A 17,711-nucleotide genomic window follows, 5' to 3' on the forward strand; every position below is an offset into this window, starting at 1 on the left:
GTCCGATATCTCCGGTTCCCCAGGGCCAATTTTCTAATATCTGGTACCCCTGGAAAAAGGGGACCCTCAGCTATCAGCCTAGGGTCCTTACACTTCTGGTGCCCTTGGGTATCCCAAAAGGATGTTTCTATAGGGCCCCAAGATTTCTGTTGCTGGCCCTTTTGGTAGGATTCTGCTGCAAAATATTCTGTAGGTCTGGATAACCTTGAATCACCCCTTTGCAATTTAATCCACTATTTAGTGGTGATTATTATAGACAGGAGTCAATCATTAGGATAAGAAAACAAAAAGGATTGAGGTGACAAGTGGGAGAAATTTGTGTAAAGATTAAGATATTCCTTTAAATAAAATGATGGTTTTATGATATGGAATTTAGGGATTATTAAACTAATGAAGTGCCTTGGAAGTCAGAAATAAGGGAAATATTGATATCTGAATTAAAATCAATAAACCCATTTTTTAACTGAAATTTAGGGGGAGATGTACTAAGCAGTGAAAAGAGTGGAGAAGTGGGGCTGTGGAAAAGATGCCTATGACAAGCAATCAGCAATGAAGTTACATTTATAATTTGCATACTATAAAATTATACAGAGCAGCTGCTTGGTTGCCATGGGCAACTTCTCCACTGGCTCACTTCTCCACACTTTTCACTGTTTAGTACATCTCCCCCTTAGACCCATTTTAGACATCAGACCCAGGAAATTGCTGGGTCTAGCAGCCAGCAAATTTCCAGGTCTCAGCTCCGTTACCCTGGTCGGGTATGTTTGCATTCAGACATACCAAAATCCAGGCTTGATGTGTATTCACGTATATAAACCTGGGATTTTGATGCATGTCTGAATGGGGTTTTAGGTATTCCTATAATATACCATATTTAGGTTTACCATAACATCCCTTTAATTCAAGACACTTATTATTTATACATGTTCTTTGGCTGATTAAAGCCAGGTGAAATGCAGGCATGAATTTAGCCGGCCACAGAACCTGTGTAAATCATGTGTGTCCTGGCAAGCCGACCATATACATCACCTTTTGTTTTAGGATTCACTTTTTAACACATACCTACTTTCTTTTTCTCCTCTCTGGGAGAAGTCTGAAGAGAAGACGCAGCAGAACACTTCAGGGGGCGGGACCAGACTGCATGTCATTAGGCTCCACCTCCAAGACAGGGAAACGCCCGCAATTTGTGGGTCCATGGGTAGGGGGTGGTTAAAAATGACACCACCACCAACCATTGCTTTTGCCCCGCCCCCTTCACTTTGTAGCTGGTTTTTCTCTGCTTTTTGCCCTCATCCTGCTCACTTCTCTAGGAAGTGGGCAGGTGTGGGTGGATTGCAGGCAGGGCAGTAGAGAGCCTGACTGGACACTGGTACTTTTCAGGGTGTGTGGCTTAATCACAGGAGGCGTGGCCATACACCCTTAGGGGGGAAAAACAAAAAAATTGTATTTTAAGTGCCTCCATAGCCACGCTGCTTTATGCTAGACTGTGGAGAAGAGCTGCAGTTGCTGCTGCCTGGTAAAGGGGAGGGGCCCCTACTGGACCCTCACGGAGTTCCTCCATCAGACGTTGGCCCGGGTATTTTGTTCCCTCTCACCCCTCTCTCGGCATCACTGGATGCAGGAGAGCCACATACTCTTCCGGGGCTGCAGGGGACTACCCTAAAAATCGTGAGCCTCATTCAGCTTCTGGGAGGGTAGGCAAGTAATTTTTAACATAAATGTAATAAAGGTCATAGTATATCAAATGTCACTACTTAAAGAATATGTCCCATAAAAGAACATCTTTCGTGATTTTAATTTTTTTCTCCCAGAAGTATTTATTACAATATTATTTGTTATATTATATCCAGATTACATTTTCCTTATATACATTTGTGTCCATTTACCATGTGACAAGATAAATACATTGTGCATTTCCAGACATAAAATAAGAAATTGATTTCAGCATCAGAAATCTACAGCTAATGGAAATGAGGACAGAAACGTTCCTGCCATTTAAGTTTGTCCTTCAAGTGTCCAATTAGGTAGCTTCCTCCTTGTGATCTCATTTGTACTGTATATCATTACTGGAGAGAACTCTCTTGTGCATGGTTTCCAGAAGAGGAGGGTGAATCCCTGTGTGATCTGTCGCTGATTTACCATCAGCTCAGAAACACCTGAGAGCTGGTCCCAACAAGTTGCTTCCAATTATCCTCTCAGCATGAACCTGGAGAGATGTGAGTTCCTCTAATAGTTATACGTAAGCACAATGTTGTATTGTTTGTTACATGGGGGGTCATTCCGAGTTGTTCGCTCGCAAGCTGCCGCCTACTGGGAGTGAATCTTAGCTTATCAAAATTGCGAACGAAAGATTAGCAGAATTGCGAATAGACACTTCTTAGCAGTTTCTGAGTAGCTCCAGACTTACTCGGCATCTGCGATCAGTTCAGTCAGTGTCGTTCCTGGTTTGACGTCACAAACACACCCAGCGTTCGCCCAGACACTCCTCCGTTTCTCCAGCCACTCCCGCGTTTTTCCCAGAAACGGCAGCGTTTTTTCGCACACACCCATAAAACGGCCAGTTTCCGCCCAGAAACACCCACTTCCTGTCAATCACATTACGAGCACCAGAACGAAGAAAAAACCTCGTAATGCCGTGAGTAAAATACCAAACTGCATAGCAAATTTACTTGGCGCAGTCGCACTGCGGACATTGCGCATGCGCATTAGCGACTAATCGCTCCGTTGCGAGAAAAAAATAACGAGCGAACAACTCGGAATGACCCCCGTGGATCAGAGCAGTGTGTCGTTTAAACTGATCAATTATTAATAATGAATAATAGAATTTGTACAGTTAGTGGCCAGATCAATGTATTTGTTTTCTGTGGTGTCAAAGTGAAATTCCTATCACATTTTTTTTTTCATTTTAACATTATTTTTATGACATATTAGTATAATATTTGATAAGTATAAATGTATTCAATAACCATTTGGAATTTCATTTATTCCTGCTGACAGGGCTCGTTATACTAGAGCAATTATACAAAGTACAAGGACAGACAAACATCAAAGGGAGAATGTGGCCAATGGTGGGTACACACTGGCCGATATATCGGGCGTTCTATTGAACGGCCGATATATCACTGGTCCGTCGGCCAGTGTGTACGGCCGATATGTCTGTGAACTCCGTCGTTCACAGACATATCGCGTCGGCCCAACAGCACAGCCGACAGCTAATATATCTACCGATATACTGGCCTGGCGCATTGCTGTGTGTGTACGGGTGACAAGCCAGCCGCCCGTACACATGCTGCAGCAGCCGGCGGTGATTGACAGCTGAACTGACGGATCGGGCAGTGTGTATGCACAGCTTACTGCCCGATCCGTCCATAGATATATCTGCAGATATATCTATCAGTGTGTACCCACTTTTAAGGGCCCCATACACTAGGTCGATTATGCCCGATTTCAGCCCAATTCGGGCATTCGGCCCGATATATTGGGTGAAATTGGGCATTTTGGGGTGCTTTTCCCCCCCATCCGATCCGATGTGCGTTCCTGTGGACATCGGATCGGATCCCCCTAGATCCAACATATCACGAGTGCTGCACTCGTGATATGTCGGATCCCGCAGTAAATAGATAGGATAGTAAAAGATACATTGTATGCAAAAAATACTGCATACGATATATCTAATACTATCTTACCAGCAGGGAGGCTGCAGGGAGGTTGGACGAAATCTTATACGACATGACGGACCGTCATGTCGTATAAGTGTATGGGGCCACTAAGACTCTTACAAAATGTCTCATAATGTACAATATGGGAGGCAGTTTGCAAGTATGTATCTCCTTAATAGCTAATTGGTTCAAAATTAATTAACTCTGTGGCTGCCAGAAAACTCAGTGGTTTAAGAGTATTATTGGATATATGCCACGTCATGGTACGGTATGCACACGTAATAAATAACAGTTAAGAATGTGTCAAAAATGAATAAAAAAATAAACACAGAGATGTTTTTTTCTGCTTGCACAGCTATCTGTGGTGTGTATCCAATTAGCGTCGGATTCCCGACTTGTCAGAAAAACGTCAGTTTCCGACTTTTTTAGGTCGAATCTGGATTCGAACTATTAAAGTCATGTGCCATTTTTCTGACAAGTCGGGAATTCCAACTTGTCTGAAAACACGTGGATCGGTGGATTCGCTGTGGATCCACGTATTTTGACGGATTTGCAGGCATTTTTTGGTTTTTGCCACTTTTTCGACAATACCGATCTGACTCGGTGAGGATCCGACACCAATTGAATACACCAATATATATTCATTGGATTATTAAACTCCAATATTTTCAGAAAGATATCAACTGCGAATGGAGAGGGACCGTTGTGCATTTTAACCATTTTGTGTATTTTATTCTGTGTATGTTTACATGGTTTTTGTCTATATTTCGCCTCTAACAGGGAACCTTTGCCTTTAATTACTCTTGTAGTTATCTGTGTGCCTGATGCCAATCTCTTTATTAATAAAACAATAAAAGTTACGTTTTGATCTTTACATCCTCTGCATTGTTATAAGAGTGCTCTACCACCCAAAGGGGGACATTTACTAAGTAGTGATAAGAGCGGAGAAGTGAGCCAGTGGAGATGTTGCCCATGGCAACCAATCAGCATTGAAGTAACATCTATAATTTGCATACTATAAAATTATGTAGAGCTGCTGATTGGTTGATGGGGCAATTTCTCCACTGGCTCACTTTTCCGCTCTTATCACTGCTTACTACCTACTTACTTACTTACTTACTTACTTACTTAATTACTTACGACTGCTTACTGCTTACTTACATGGCAACCAATCAGCATTGACATAACATTTATAATTTGCACATTATAAATGTATACAGAGCAGCTAATTGGTTGCCATGGGCAACTTCTCCACTGGCTCACCTCTCCACTTTTATCACTGCTTACTACATGTCCCCCAATGTCTGCTTCAATGATTTCTCCAAACACCAATTTCAACAGGGCCCTGCTTGAAATGTGTGCTAATACAATGTCCCACCCAAAATTGATTAAAGTTTATATAGAACGTTCTGTAAAGGAGCTTTAAAAACACGCAGATAGAATATTCCTTTTCATTCTTATATCCTTTTTACTTTTCCCAGCAAGATGATGAGTTGATCGCTCGCTAGCAATTTTTTGCAGCGCTGCGATCAGATAATCGCCGCCTATAGGGGAGTGTATTTTCACTTTGCAAGTGTGCAAACGCTTGTGCAGCCGAGCGGTACAAAACAGTTTTGTGCAGTTTCTGAGTAGGTCTGAACTTACTCAGCCGCTACGATCACTTCAGCCTGTCCGGTCCCGGAATTGACGTTAGACACCCGCCCTGCAAACGCTTGGACACGTCTGCGTTTTTCCAACCACTCCCTGAAAACGGTCAGTTGACACCCACAAATGCCTTCTTCCTGTCAATCTTCTTGCGATCGACTGTGCGCATGGATTCTTTATTAAATCCATTGCACTGCAAAAAATAGCTAGCGTGCGATCAGGTTGGAATGACCCCCTATATACTGTATGGTGGAAATAAGTAGGCTTGCCATACTGTCCCTTTAAACTGGGACACTAATGAATTACACAGGTTCAGGGGCGGGCTGACTTAAAGCCTGCATTTCACCTGGGATTAATCAGCCACAGAAACGGTGTAATCCATGAACATTCGAGTTTAAAGGGAAAAGGGCAGATGTACTAATCTTTAAAAAGTGATAAAGTACCAGCCAATCAGCTTCCTAACTGCCATATCGCCGGCTCTGTTGAAAAATGACAGGAGCTGGTTGGCTGGTAGTTTATCACTTTCCACTTTATCACTTTTCAAGGCTTAGTAAATCTTGCCATACTATGGTAAGCCTAGAAATAAAGGGGGTCATTCCGAGTTGATCGCTCGCTAGCAGTTTTTAGCAGCTGTGCAAACGCATTGTCGCCGCCCACTGGGGAGTGTATTTTGCAGAAGTGCAAACGCCTGTGCAGCAGAGTGCCTGCAAAATCTTTTTGTGCAAAACAAGAGCAGCCCTGTAGTTACTTTTTGTGTGCGCTGATTCTAACGACGGAGGGACGGCTTTTGACGTCACACACCCGCCCAGCCACGCCTGCGTTTTTCCCGACACGCCTGCGTTTTTCTAAGCACTCCCTGAAAACGGTCAGTTGACACCCAGAAACGCTCAATTCATGTCAATCATCCTGCGTTAGGCCGTGCGACTGAAAGCTTCGCTAGAACCTGTACAAAACCACGATGCCCTTTGTACCCGTACGTCGCGCGTGCGTATTGCGGTGCATACGCATGCGCAGATTAGCTGTTTTTGCCACTGATCGCTACGCAGCGAACAACGGCAGCTAGCGATCAACTCGGAATGACCCCCAAAGAACGCAGGTCTTCTGTTTCAAACAGTACTTGTGACTCATTTCTCCAGTGGCTAATGGCTTTAACCCTGTATTTTCTTTTCAGTCTTAGTATGCCATCAGGCCTTTAGTCATCCTTATAGCAATTTCCTCAAACTGAATGATAGAAAAAAAGAGGAAACGAGAGTACTTAGCGCATTACCTCAAAACATTTTTTTTTCGCACACACTCCCATAAAAATCACATCAAATATGAATAAAAAAAGAGACACTCTTCTGCAAATTCTCAATACCAGAGCTGTTGGCTCATTAACCGATGTTACACCTGGGAATTCTGCTACAAACGCAGTCCTCTGACAGGCCAGCTCCCTGGGGATTCTTTGCTTCGAGGTCCAATTTCCTCTCACCTGCTTGACGACAAGTTTCAAACTCTTAGGTCTTTGTCAAGGCACGCCATATATAGTAAGCATAACATCTTGCAGGTAAAAGAAAAGAAAAAAGCATATAAGAATGAAAAGGAGGATTCAACCTGTGTATTTTGAAAGCTTTACATAGACTTTAATCCATTTGGAGTGGACATTGTATTATCACACATGTCAAGTTGGTCCCTCTTGGAATTGGTAATTGAAGCGGATTTAGGGTCTAATTCAAACTTGTACTCTAACCCAATGATAAAATTTCATTTTGGTGCCCCTAAATTGCCGATTGTTGTCCCCCTGGGCTGCTGGACTTGCCCATCACTCCACCGACCTGATGGTAGAGATAGCTATATAGATAGGGACAGGGACTGGACGCTCACCCCTCTGACTTCTTATTCGTGGACAGATAAGCCATGTTTTAACATTTTATCTTGTACGTTTGATACCTGCATTTACGGATAAATTCTATCCTAAAGTTTCTATATGCGGACAGATAAGCTGGCTATATTCTGTAATCTTGTACGGTTAATACCTACACTTACAATTGGACGAGCTGCTATATATGTCCTTATGCCCTTTTGTTTACTTTTTAAAAATTGTCTTTATATGTGACCTGCATGTGTGGCAGGATTGTGTTTATTAAATTGTTACTGTTTTTAATTGACGTTTTTTCTTTATCAAAAATTGGAACTAGCACAGTTCCTAAATTTTTAAGTATCTGTGATAATTCAAAAACAGTACACGCTATGTCGCATTTATCTCTCTTTTACATGTCCTGTTCCTAAGAGTCATCTACCTGAAACTGTTCGCAGCTAAGTTGTTAAAATTTTGTTCTTTCTTATCATTATACCTAAATTCACAAAGAGTGCTTCACTGACACTATCAGGCGCTTTTTTTACTTCATTTTTTAAGCTATATAGATATATTTCACTATATATAAATATTAAAGATGTGTGCTGACCCCCATTGTTTTGGATCTGTATTAAACTAGTGTTTTGGTTTTGCCAAAACTGCCCTCATGTGTTTTGGTTTTGGTTATGTATTTTGTTTTTAAACAATAAAATTTGATAAAACTGCTAAAATCACATTATTTGGGCCTTTTTGTGTTTCAACAGTATTAATTACCTCATTAACATTAATTTCTAGTCAATTTTGACCACCTTACAGTGCACAATATTAGGTCCATCCAGGTTAGGTCAAAAGTTGCAGCAAGCTGGCAGGTTACTAAGTGACAGAGCAGCGGCACAAACATGCGGCAGTTTATAGCACATCTATGAAACAATGCCACACATTAGTGGCAAAAATGAAAAGTGGTGCAAGACGGAATTGTCCTTGGGCCCTCTCAAACACCCTTTTGTTGGGTATTAAAAATGACATGCACAGTTTAGCAAACCACGCACTTCAGCAACAGGGACTGCCACTTTTGTGGCTGAAGTGCTTGGTTTGTTTGGACCCCCACAAAAAAAGCTACCAATGGGATTAAGGCAGCTAACAGTGTTGTTAATCCTCTCTACGGTTGGAAGAGGTCATTCTCCTCATCCAATTCCTCGCCCTCATCAGTGTTTAAATCATCCTCACACAATATTAATTCATCCTTGCTGGAATCCACCATTAAAGAAGTCTCTGTCCTTTGATATAATTGCTAGCACTGGTCTTCACTGTGTTAGAATTTCCAGTTAATTTTGATAAGCATCATCTTTTTCACATTTTAAGGAAGTAGCCTCCTACGTCCAAAGGTGTAGCTACAATAGGTGCAGGCAGTGCAGCTGCTATGGGGCCCAGAGCTGAGAGGGGCCCACCTTCCCTGTCAAAGTTACATGTCTTACATACATTTTTCCCCATTAGTAGATACATAAGGGCCCTTACAACTTTTTTGCCTTGGGGCCTACAATATATCTTGTTATGCCCCTGGTACTGATCATTGTGATGTGATATAATTTGAACTGGAGGGTATTATAATGTGGCATACTTTGAAGTGGGAACACTATATGTCATAATGTGAATTGGGGGTATTGTGTGGCATAATGTTTACTGGCAGCCCTACAATGTGACATAATGTGAACTAGGGCACTACTATGGTTCATAAAATAAACTAGGACACTACTTTGTGGCATAATGATAATTAAGGCACTACTATGTCTCAGAAAATCAACTAGGGCACTATTACGGTGCATACAATTAACAACTGCTGCGAAGAGGTGTCTCTATAGAAGCATTGGGACAGGGGCCCTTTCAAAATGTTGCTATGGGGCCTTCAAAGTTCTGGCTATGCCTCTGCCTACGCCGATCACTGATAAGGTTCCTGGCTGTGCTAAAAACTCTTTCTGAGTACACATTGGAGGATGAGCAGCTCAAGTAAGGCAAAGCCAGTTTATACAAGGGCTTCCAAATTGCATTTTTTACCTTCCAGTGCTCAAAGGGACTCTGTGACATGCTAATTTATACGCTGTCATTTAAATAAAGAATAAACCATTCTTTGGATGTTGACCATTTCAAATAGAGTTGCTAATTTTGGGCAATTCTTTTAGACCTGACCAGGTGTCAAAATGTTGTGTTGACTCCTCTGCATCACCACTGGGTCTCTTGGGAAAGCTGAGTTTTTCTTGGCAGCAGCAACTGCAAGAGAAACTGTTGTTGTCTCATTTACCACTTGAGCTGACAACTTGCTCAACAGGAGCTCTTTGCATCACTTAAGATCTGAGTCAGTTAGAAAGAAAGACATGACGTATGATCTAAACCTAGGATCAAGCACAATCGCCAAAATGTAGAGATCAGATTTCTAGCTATTGACAACCCTTTGATACTGGTAAAGCAAAAAAGGGGCTTTATCTACAAGTCCAACATACTTATCGGAATAGCTGCATTTCATCTCCTTCTTCAATTTCTCGAGCTGCTTTTTCAAAAGTCTTATTAGGGGAATCACGTGACTCAAGCTGGCAGTGTCTGAACTCACTTCACAGGTGACTACTTCAAATGGTTTCAGCACCTTGGACAACACGGAAAGTATTCTCTACTGCACTGGAGTAAGGTACATTCTCCCTCCTCTCCCAATATCTTGGCTTGTTGTGTAGCTTTGGATGACTTTTTTCTGTTCCTCCTCCTGCTGAAGCATATAAAGGGTGGAATGCCACCTTGTTACCACCTCTTGCTTCAGTTGTTGGCAGGGCAAACTGAACTGTTCTTGCAGGTGCTGCAGTCTCCTGCATGCTGTTGCAGAATGCCGAAAATGTCCCCAAATTTTTCAAGCCACATCTCATGCATGCCCCTGACAGCATCTCATGCATTCCCTGTCATTTCTTTTAAACCTGTACCACTAAGTTGATTATGTGAGCAAAATATCGGACTTTGTGGAACTCACCCAGCTGTAATGCGTTCACAATATTTGTGGTGTCATAAGAAATCACAAATCCTGAGGAGAGTACAAGTGGGGTAAGCCATTTTGCCATGACATCCCTTAGTTTTTCGAAGAGGTTGTCAGCGGTATGCCTCATAGTGAAGCTGGTGACACAGAAAGTAGCCTGCCTCTGAATGAGATAGTGTTGTTTGTTAAATGCTGTTCCTGCTGCTGAAGGGGATTCACCCACCTTTTGGGCTGTCACAGTCATGTAATCTTTAGTTTGCCCAGTTCCACTTGTCCACATATCTGTGGTTAAGTGGACAGAGGGTACAATGACATTGTATAGGCCAGACATGTCAAATATATGGCCCAAATTCACATATTATGCAGACCAGTGCTGCAATTGTGGTGGTACCCTCCGGCTTGGTGTACCGGTACTGTTCGCCAGTATGCTGTACCACCGATCTCTTTATAGCTGCCATTAGCGGCCATTACTAGTGTAAAACTCTGCTGCCAAGCACCATGATCTTGCTCAGCGCACCTCCTACTTTTACAGGGCTGCTGGGAGCATGGTGATGTCATCACTCTCCCGCGGCTGGTGCGGAGAGGACCCTGGGGGCTTTGCACACTATCCCCCCAGCTCCTGCCTGCTCTGAGGAAAATCTCACTAGTGATGGGTGACAGAGGCTGCTCATTACAAAGCGGCTTAGCCCAGGTTTGAATTCTGTGTTACACTATGATATATGTTTGTATATATATATATATATATATATATACAAACAAATAGAATTGAGCGGCACTCTCAGGGCTTTAACAAAGAACGGGTCCTCAGCCCATCATAAGTTTGCAACGTTTCGGTAATTTTATTTCAACATCTATCTATCTATATATATATATATATATATATATATATATCTATATATATATATATATATATATATATATACACACACACACACACACACACACACACACACACACACACACACATATTTCAGTGTAATAACCATGCTGAAGTATTTCATCCTTCACAGCATCTGCTGCTCATCCCAACAGCCGTTTCGGTCTACAACCGTCATCAGGGGAGAGTCACACTTAAACTGCTCATGTACCACATTCTATCATGTACATAATGATGCTAATTGTGCTTACCTGCCTCGCTGTCCAGTTGCCGCTCACTGCCAACCGGCCCAGGATAACACATGCAATCAACCAGGAAGCTGCGGGACATCTCCGCCACTGTCCCACCGGAAATGATGCCAGCAGGGGTCCGGCAGCGTCTGTGTCTCATTATTATCAAGTCCCACCCCTTGTGTAACCACATTCCTCAAAATGAACCTGGGGGCTGGCAGACGTGAGCCTAAAACAACAGTACAGTCGTCTAGCTGCTGTCTGTGCTGCACACGGCGGTTACTCTGGCTATTAGCTGGTGCTCATAATAATGTGACTCGCCCGTGTGTGTGTATGTATGTGTGTGTGTATCTATATGTATATATGTGTGTGTGTGTGTGTGTGTGTGTGTGTGTGTGTGTGTGTGTGTGTATATATATATATATATATATATATATAACACACAGGGGGGTGGGGGATATAGCAACCAACGGTGTCTTAAAATAATAGTGGATCTAAAGATATATATAAATATATGTAATATAGATAAAATAAATAACCAGATCGTATGAATCTATAAAAAGTTAATTTATTAATACATTAAAACAGACAATGATTATACAGCTATGCTAAAATGAATGTACTAAAATTTGAGCAGCAAATCTCCTTAAAAAATGGGATAAAAACAGTAGACACAATACAATATAATACCAGTTAAAATATATGTTAAAATATGTAAAACAATTTTAACTTAACTTGGTATGAGGTCACTGCCAGGTAGCCCAACGCGTTTCGTCACTTAGACTTGATGAAGTCACTTAGACTTTGATGTAATGTTGGATCAGCCTGTAGTGTGTTTTTCCACTTTAATTTTGAGTGTGACTCCAAATCCAGACCTCCATGGGTTAATAAATTTGATTTCCATTGATAATTTTTGTGTGATTTTGTTGTCAGCACATTCAACTATGTAAAGAACAAAGTATTTAATAAGAATATTTCATTCATTCAGATCTAGGATGTTATTTTAGTGTTCCCTTTATCTTTTTGAGCAGTGTGTGTATATATAGATATATATATATATATATATATATATATATGAAACTAGTGAAGATAAGGGCGCCTATTTAGTGTTTCTTTAAAGAATTGATATGAAGTGAATCAAGTGGTAATGTATGGACATCACTTATCTGGTAAATACACTTTCTTCGGTCTCATGACCAGTGCACATATGTAAAAAGAAATAAAACAGAAATATCATAGCGCGTACAGTTTTAAAGCATATTTCACCATAAAAAATAGAAGTAGTTGTATCTAAAAAACCTCCTAAGGATAAGCAAATCCTCAATGGTAAAAATCCACCAGCAGGGATTATTGGGGGTTTTCACAAATTTTTTAATACAACATATAACATAGAAGGTATAAAATAGTAAAAATGCAAGCGTACAGAAGATAACAAGGGCCCTCATTCCGAGTTGATCGCTCGCAAGGCGAATTTAGCAGAGTTGCTCACGCTAAGCCTACGCCTACTGGGAGTGTATCTTAGCTTCTTAAAATTGCGACCGATGTATTCGCAATATTGCGATTACAAACTACTTAGCAGTTTCAGAGTAGCTTCAGACTTACTCGGCATCTGCGTTCAGTTCAGTGCTTGTCGTTCCTGGTTTGACGTCACAAACACACCCAGCGTTCGCCCAGACACTCCTCCGTTTCTCCGGCCACTCCTGCGTTTTTTCCGGAAACGGTAGCGTTTTTATCCACACGCCCCGAAAACGCTGTGTTTCCGCCCAGTAACACCCATTTCCTGTCAATCACACTACGTTCGCCAGAGCGAAGAAAAAGCCGTGAGTAAAAATACTATCTTCATTGTAAAATTACTTGGCGCAGTCGCAGTGCGAATATTGCGCATGCGTACTAAGCGGAATTTCACTGCGATGCGAAGAAAATTACCGAGCGATCAACTCGGAATGAGGGCCTAGATTCGAGCTTATCAATCTGTATGTACAATCGGGTACATCCTGTTTTCCATAAAAATCCAATATTGGTAAAAATGCAAACGTACAGGAAATCTGAGTTAAAAAAGCTTATCTGTCCATAAGGAGGTCTCAGGTACAGCAGTACCAACGCGTTTCGTCAGCAGTATGACTTCATCATGGGGATATATATATATATATATATACACACACACACACACACATATACATATATATACACACAAATATATACACACACACACACACACACACACACACACACACAAACCAAATCAGCGGCACTCCAGGCCTAAATGAACATGTCTGACACAGCAGCGCTTGCCAACGTTTCAAACAATTTACTCTTCCATCACGGATAGCAACCAACGTTACAAAGTGTACAGTACCCCCAGTGAACCACTCCCTTCGGGTTCCGGGACTGCCCTCCCAGCCGGGTGAGGTGGTTAACGGGCACTTGGATGCTTGTGTTGGTACAGTCAGCCCAAAATGTATCAGTAACTGGAAAATATTTCCACTGTACTGTAGCAGGTGCCATCTTGATTTGAGTGTAAGCGGGTAGGACATGCACACACTGCCCCTGTAAGCTGTCCTACTTAATAAATATATACATATACACAGTGCTTAAAGTGGTCCTAGAGAGGTGGTGGAACTCACCTCCCCCCCCCACTCACCTCCCCCCCCCACGCCTGTGAAATAAAGGGAGTGCGTGCGCCGTAGGCACGATGCAAAGGGGCGGGGTCTAAAAAGGGATGTGGTCTCATAACAAAGGGGCGTGGTCACCCAATAGTATCCCCAATTCAAATTACGCCGCACAGTAGCACAATCTAATTCACACAACACCACATAGTAGTGTCCATTATTATTGTTATGACAAACTTTAGTGCCCCTTACATACAAAGCCCACAGTAGTAGCACCCCAAATACACATAATGCCCACAGAAGTAGTGCCTTTTATACAATGCCCTCAGTAATAGTGCCCCTTATGCAATGTCCACTGTAGTGGTAGTGCCCATACTATTGGTGCCCCTTACACAGTGCCCCCAGTAGTAGTGCCCCTTATGTCCCCAGGAGTGATGCTCCTTATTAGGTGCCCCCTATGCAATGCCCTCATTAGTAGTGCCCCCCAGTAGTAATGCCCCAGTAGTAATGCCCAAGTAGTTATGCCCCCTGTAGATTTCCCCCCAGTAGTTATGCCCCCAGTCAGAAGTGCCCCAGTAGATGTGCCCCTGTAGTTATGCCTCAGTAGATGTGCCCCCATTAGTTATGCCCCAGTAGATGTGCCCCCAATAGTTATGCCCCTAGTTGATGTGCCCCCTGTAGTTATGCCCCCATTAGTTTTTCCCCCAGTAGATGTGCCCCCATTAGTTATGACCCCAGCAGATGTGCCCCATTAGTTATGCCCCCTGCAGATGTGCCCCCATTAGTTATGCCCCCTGCAGATGTGCCCCCATTAGTTATACCCCCAGCAGATGTGCCCCATTAGTTATGCCCCAAGCAGATGTGCCCCATTAGTTATGCCCCCTGCAGATGTGCCCCATTAGTTATGCCCCCAGCAGATGTGCCCCTGTAGTATCACCCCCAGCAGATGTGCCCCCATTAGTTATGCCCCCAGCAGATGTGCCCCCATTAGTTATGCCCCCAGTAGTTATGCCCCTGCAGATGTGCCCCCATTAATTATGCCCCCAGAAGATGTGCCCCTGTAGTTATACCCCAGCAGATTTGCCCCCATTAGTTATGCCCCCAGTAGTTATGTCCCCTGCAGATGTGCCCCCATTAGTTATGCCCCCAGATGTGCCCCTGTAGTTATACCCCCAGCAGATGCGCCCCCTAGTAGCATCGCTTAAATACACACACACAAAAAAAACCCCACTATACTCACCAGCCCCGCTCCTGCTTCCAGACCGCGCTGTCCTCCATCTGGCCGCCCGCTCCTTGGAACTATGGGAGAGACGTCATGACGTCTCTCCCATAGCACCGCCCAGACACACACTGCCTGAGCCGGAAGCTGGAGCGCCTCCGGCAGTCACTGAGGGGAAGGAGCCGGGCGCCCGCTGTTAACATAATCTCAGCGGGCGCCTGACATCTCCCTCCTAGTTAGGTGAGCCGGAGGAGGCGGAACTGGTTCTGTCTCCAAATGGAACTGACGGAACGCAGTTCTGCCCCGTACCGGCTCACTTTAACCTCTGCACAGCTCCCCCCTCTCAGCACATATTATCCTACACACAGCTCCCCCCTCTCAGCACATATTATCCCACACACAGCTCCCCCCTCCCAGCACATATAATCCCACACACAGCTCCCCCTTCCCAGCACATGTAATCCCACATGCAGCTCCCCCTCCCAGCACATATAATCCCACACACAGCTCCCCCTTCCCAGCACATGTAATCCCACATGCAGCTCCCCCTCCCAGCACATATAATCCAACACACAGCTCCCCCATCCCAGCACATGTAATCCCACACACAGCTCCCCCTCCCAGCACATATAATCCCACACACAGCTCCCCCCTCCCAGCACATGTAATCCCACACGCAGTTCCCCCTCCCAGCACATATAATCCCACACACAGCTCCCCCCTCCCAGCACATATAATCCCACACACAGCTCCCCCCTCCCAGCACATATAATCCCACACACAGCTCCCCCTTCCCAGCACATGTAATCCCACACGCAGCTCCCCCTCCCAGCACATAAAATCCAACACAAAGCTCCCCCTTCCCAGCACATATAATCCCACACACAGCTCCCCCCTCCCAGCACATATAATCCCACACACAGTTCCCCTTCCCAGCACATGTAATCCCACACGCAGCTCCCCCTCCCAGCACATAAAATCCAACACAAAGCTCCCCCTTCCCAGCACATGTAATCCCACACGCAGCTCCCCCTCCCAGCACATAAAATCCAACACAAACCTCCCCCCTCCTAGCACATATAATCCACACACAGCACCCCCCTCCCAGCACATATAATCCCACACGCAGCTCTCCCTCCCAGCACATATAATCCCACAAAGAGCTCCCCCCTCCCAGCACATGTAATCAAAAACGCAGCTCCCCCCTCCCAGCACATGTAATCCCACACGCAGCTCCCCCTCACAGCACATATTATCCAACACACAGCTCCCCCTCCCAGCACATATAATCCCACACACAGCTCCCCCTCCAGCACATGTAATCCCACACACAGCTCCCCCTCCAGCACATGTAATCCCACACACAGCCCCCCCCCTCCCAGCACATATAATCCCACACACAGCTCCCCCTCCAGCACATGTAATCCCACACACAGCCCCCCCCTCCAGCACATGTAATCCCACACACAGCTCCCCCTCCCAGCACATATAATCCCAAACACAGCTCCCCCTCCAGCACATATAATCCCACACGCAGCTCCCCCTCCCAGCACATAAAATCCAACACAAAGCTCCCCCTTCCCAGCACATGTAATCCCACACGCAGCTCCCCCTCCCAGCACATAAAATCCAACACAAAGCTCCCCCCTCCCAGCACATATAATCCACACACAGCACCCCCCTCCAAGCACATATAATCCCACAAGCAGCTCTCCCTCCCAGCACATATAATCCCACACAGAGCTCCCCCCTCCCAGCACATGTAATCAAAAACGCAGCTCCCCCCTCCCAGCACATGTAATCCCACACGCAGCTCCCCCTCACAGCACATATAATCCAACACACAGCTCCCCCTCCCAGCACATATAATCCACACACAGCACCCCCCTCCCAGCACATATAATCCCACAAGCAGCTCTCCCTCCCAGCACATATAATCCCACACAGAGCTCCCCCCTCCCAGCACATGTAATCAAAAACGCAGCTCCCCCCTCCCAGCACATGTAATCCCACACACAGCTCCCCCTCCAGCACATGTAATCCCACACACAGCTCCCCCTCCAGCACATGTAATCCCACACACAGCCCCCCCCCTCCCAGCACATATAATCCCACACACAGCTCCCCCTCCAGCACATGTAATCCCACACACAGCCCCCCCTTCAGCACATGTAATCCCACACACAGCTCCCCCTCCCAGCACATATAATCCCACACACAGCTCCCCCTCCAGCACATATAATCCCACACACAGCTCCCCCTCCAGCACATGTAATCCCACACACAGCCCCCCCCCCCCCCCCTCCAGCTCATGTAATCCCACACACAGCTCCCCCTCCCAGCACATATAATACCACACATAATCCCCACTCCCACAGTACATATAATCCTATAAACACCTCCCCACCCACCCCATCCCCCACAGCACTTTTTAACCCACACAAATCAAACAGCTTCCCCTATGTGGCTCCCCCTTTCCTACCTCTTTCTTTTTAACTGTGTCTGCATGGGTGTTGGCGTCTCGTCTCACTGCGCCAACAACTCCTCCCCGTTGCGCGGCTAGAGAGACGAACAGGAGGTGCTGTTTTATTCCTGCTGCCAGCGTGAGGGGGACAGGCGGGGCCGGCGG

The sequence above is a fragment of the Pseudophryne corroboree genome, chromosome 8, assembly GCF_028390025.1.
Source record: "Pseudophryne corroboree isolate aPseCor3 chromosome 8, aPseCor3.hap2, whole genome shotgun sequence".
Lineage (NCBI taxonomy): Eukaryota > Metazoa > Chordata > Amphibia > Anura > Myobatrachidae > Pseudophryne > Pseudophryne corroboree.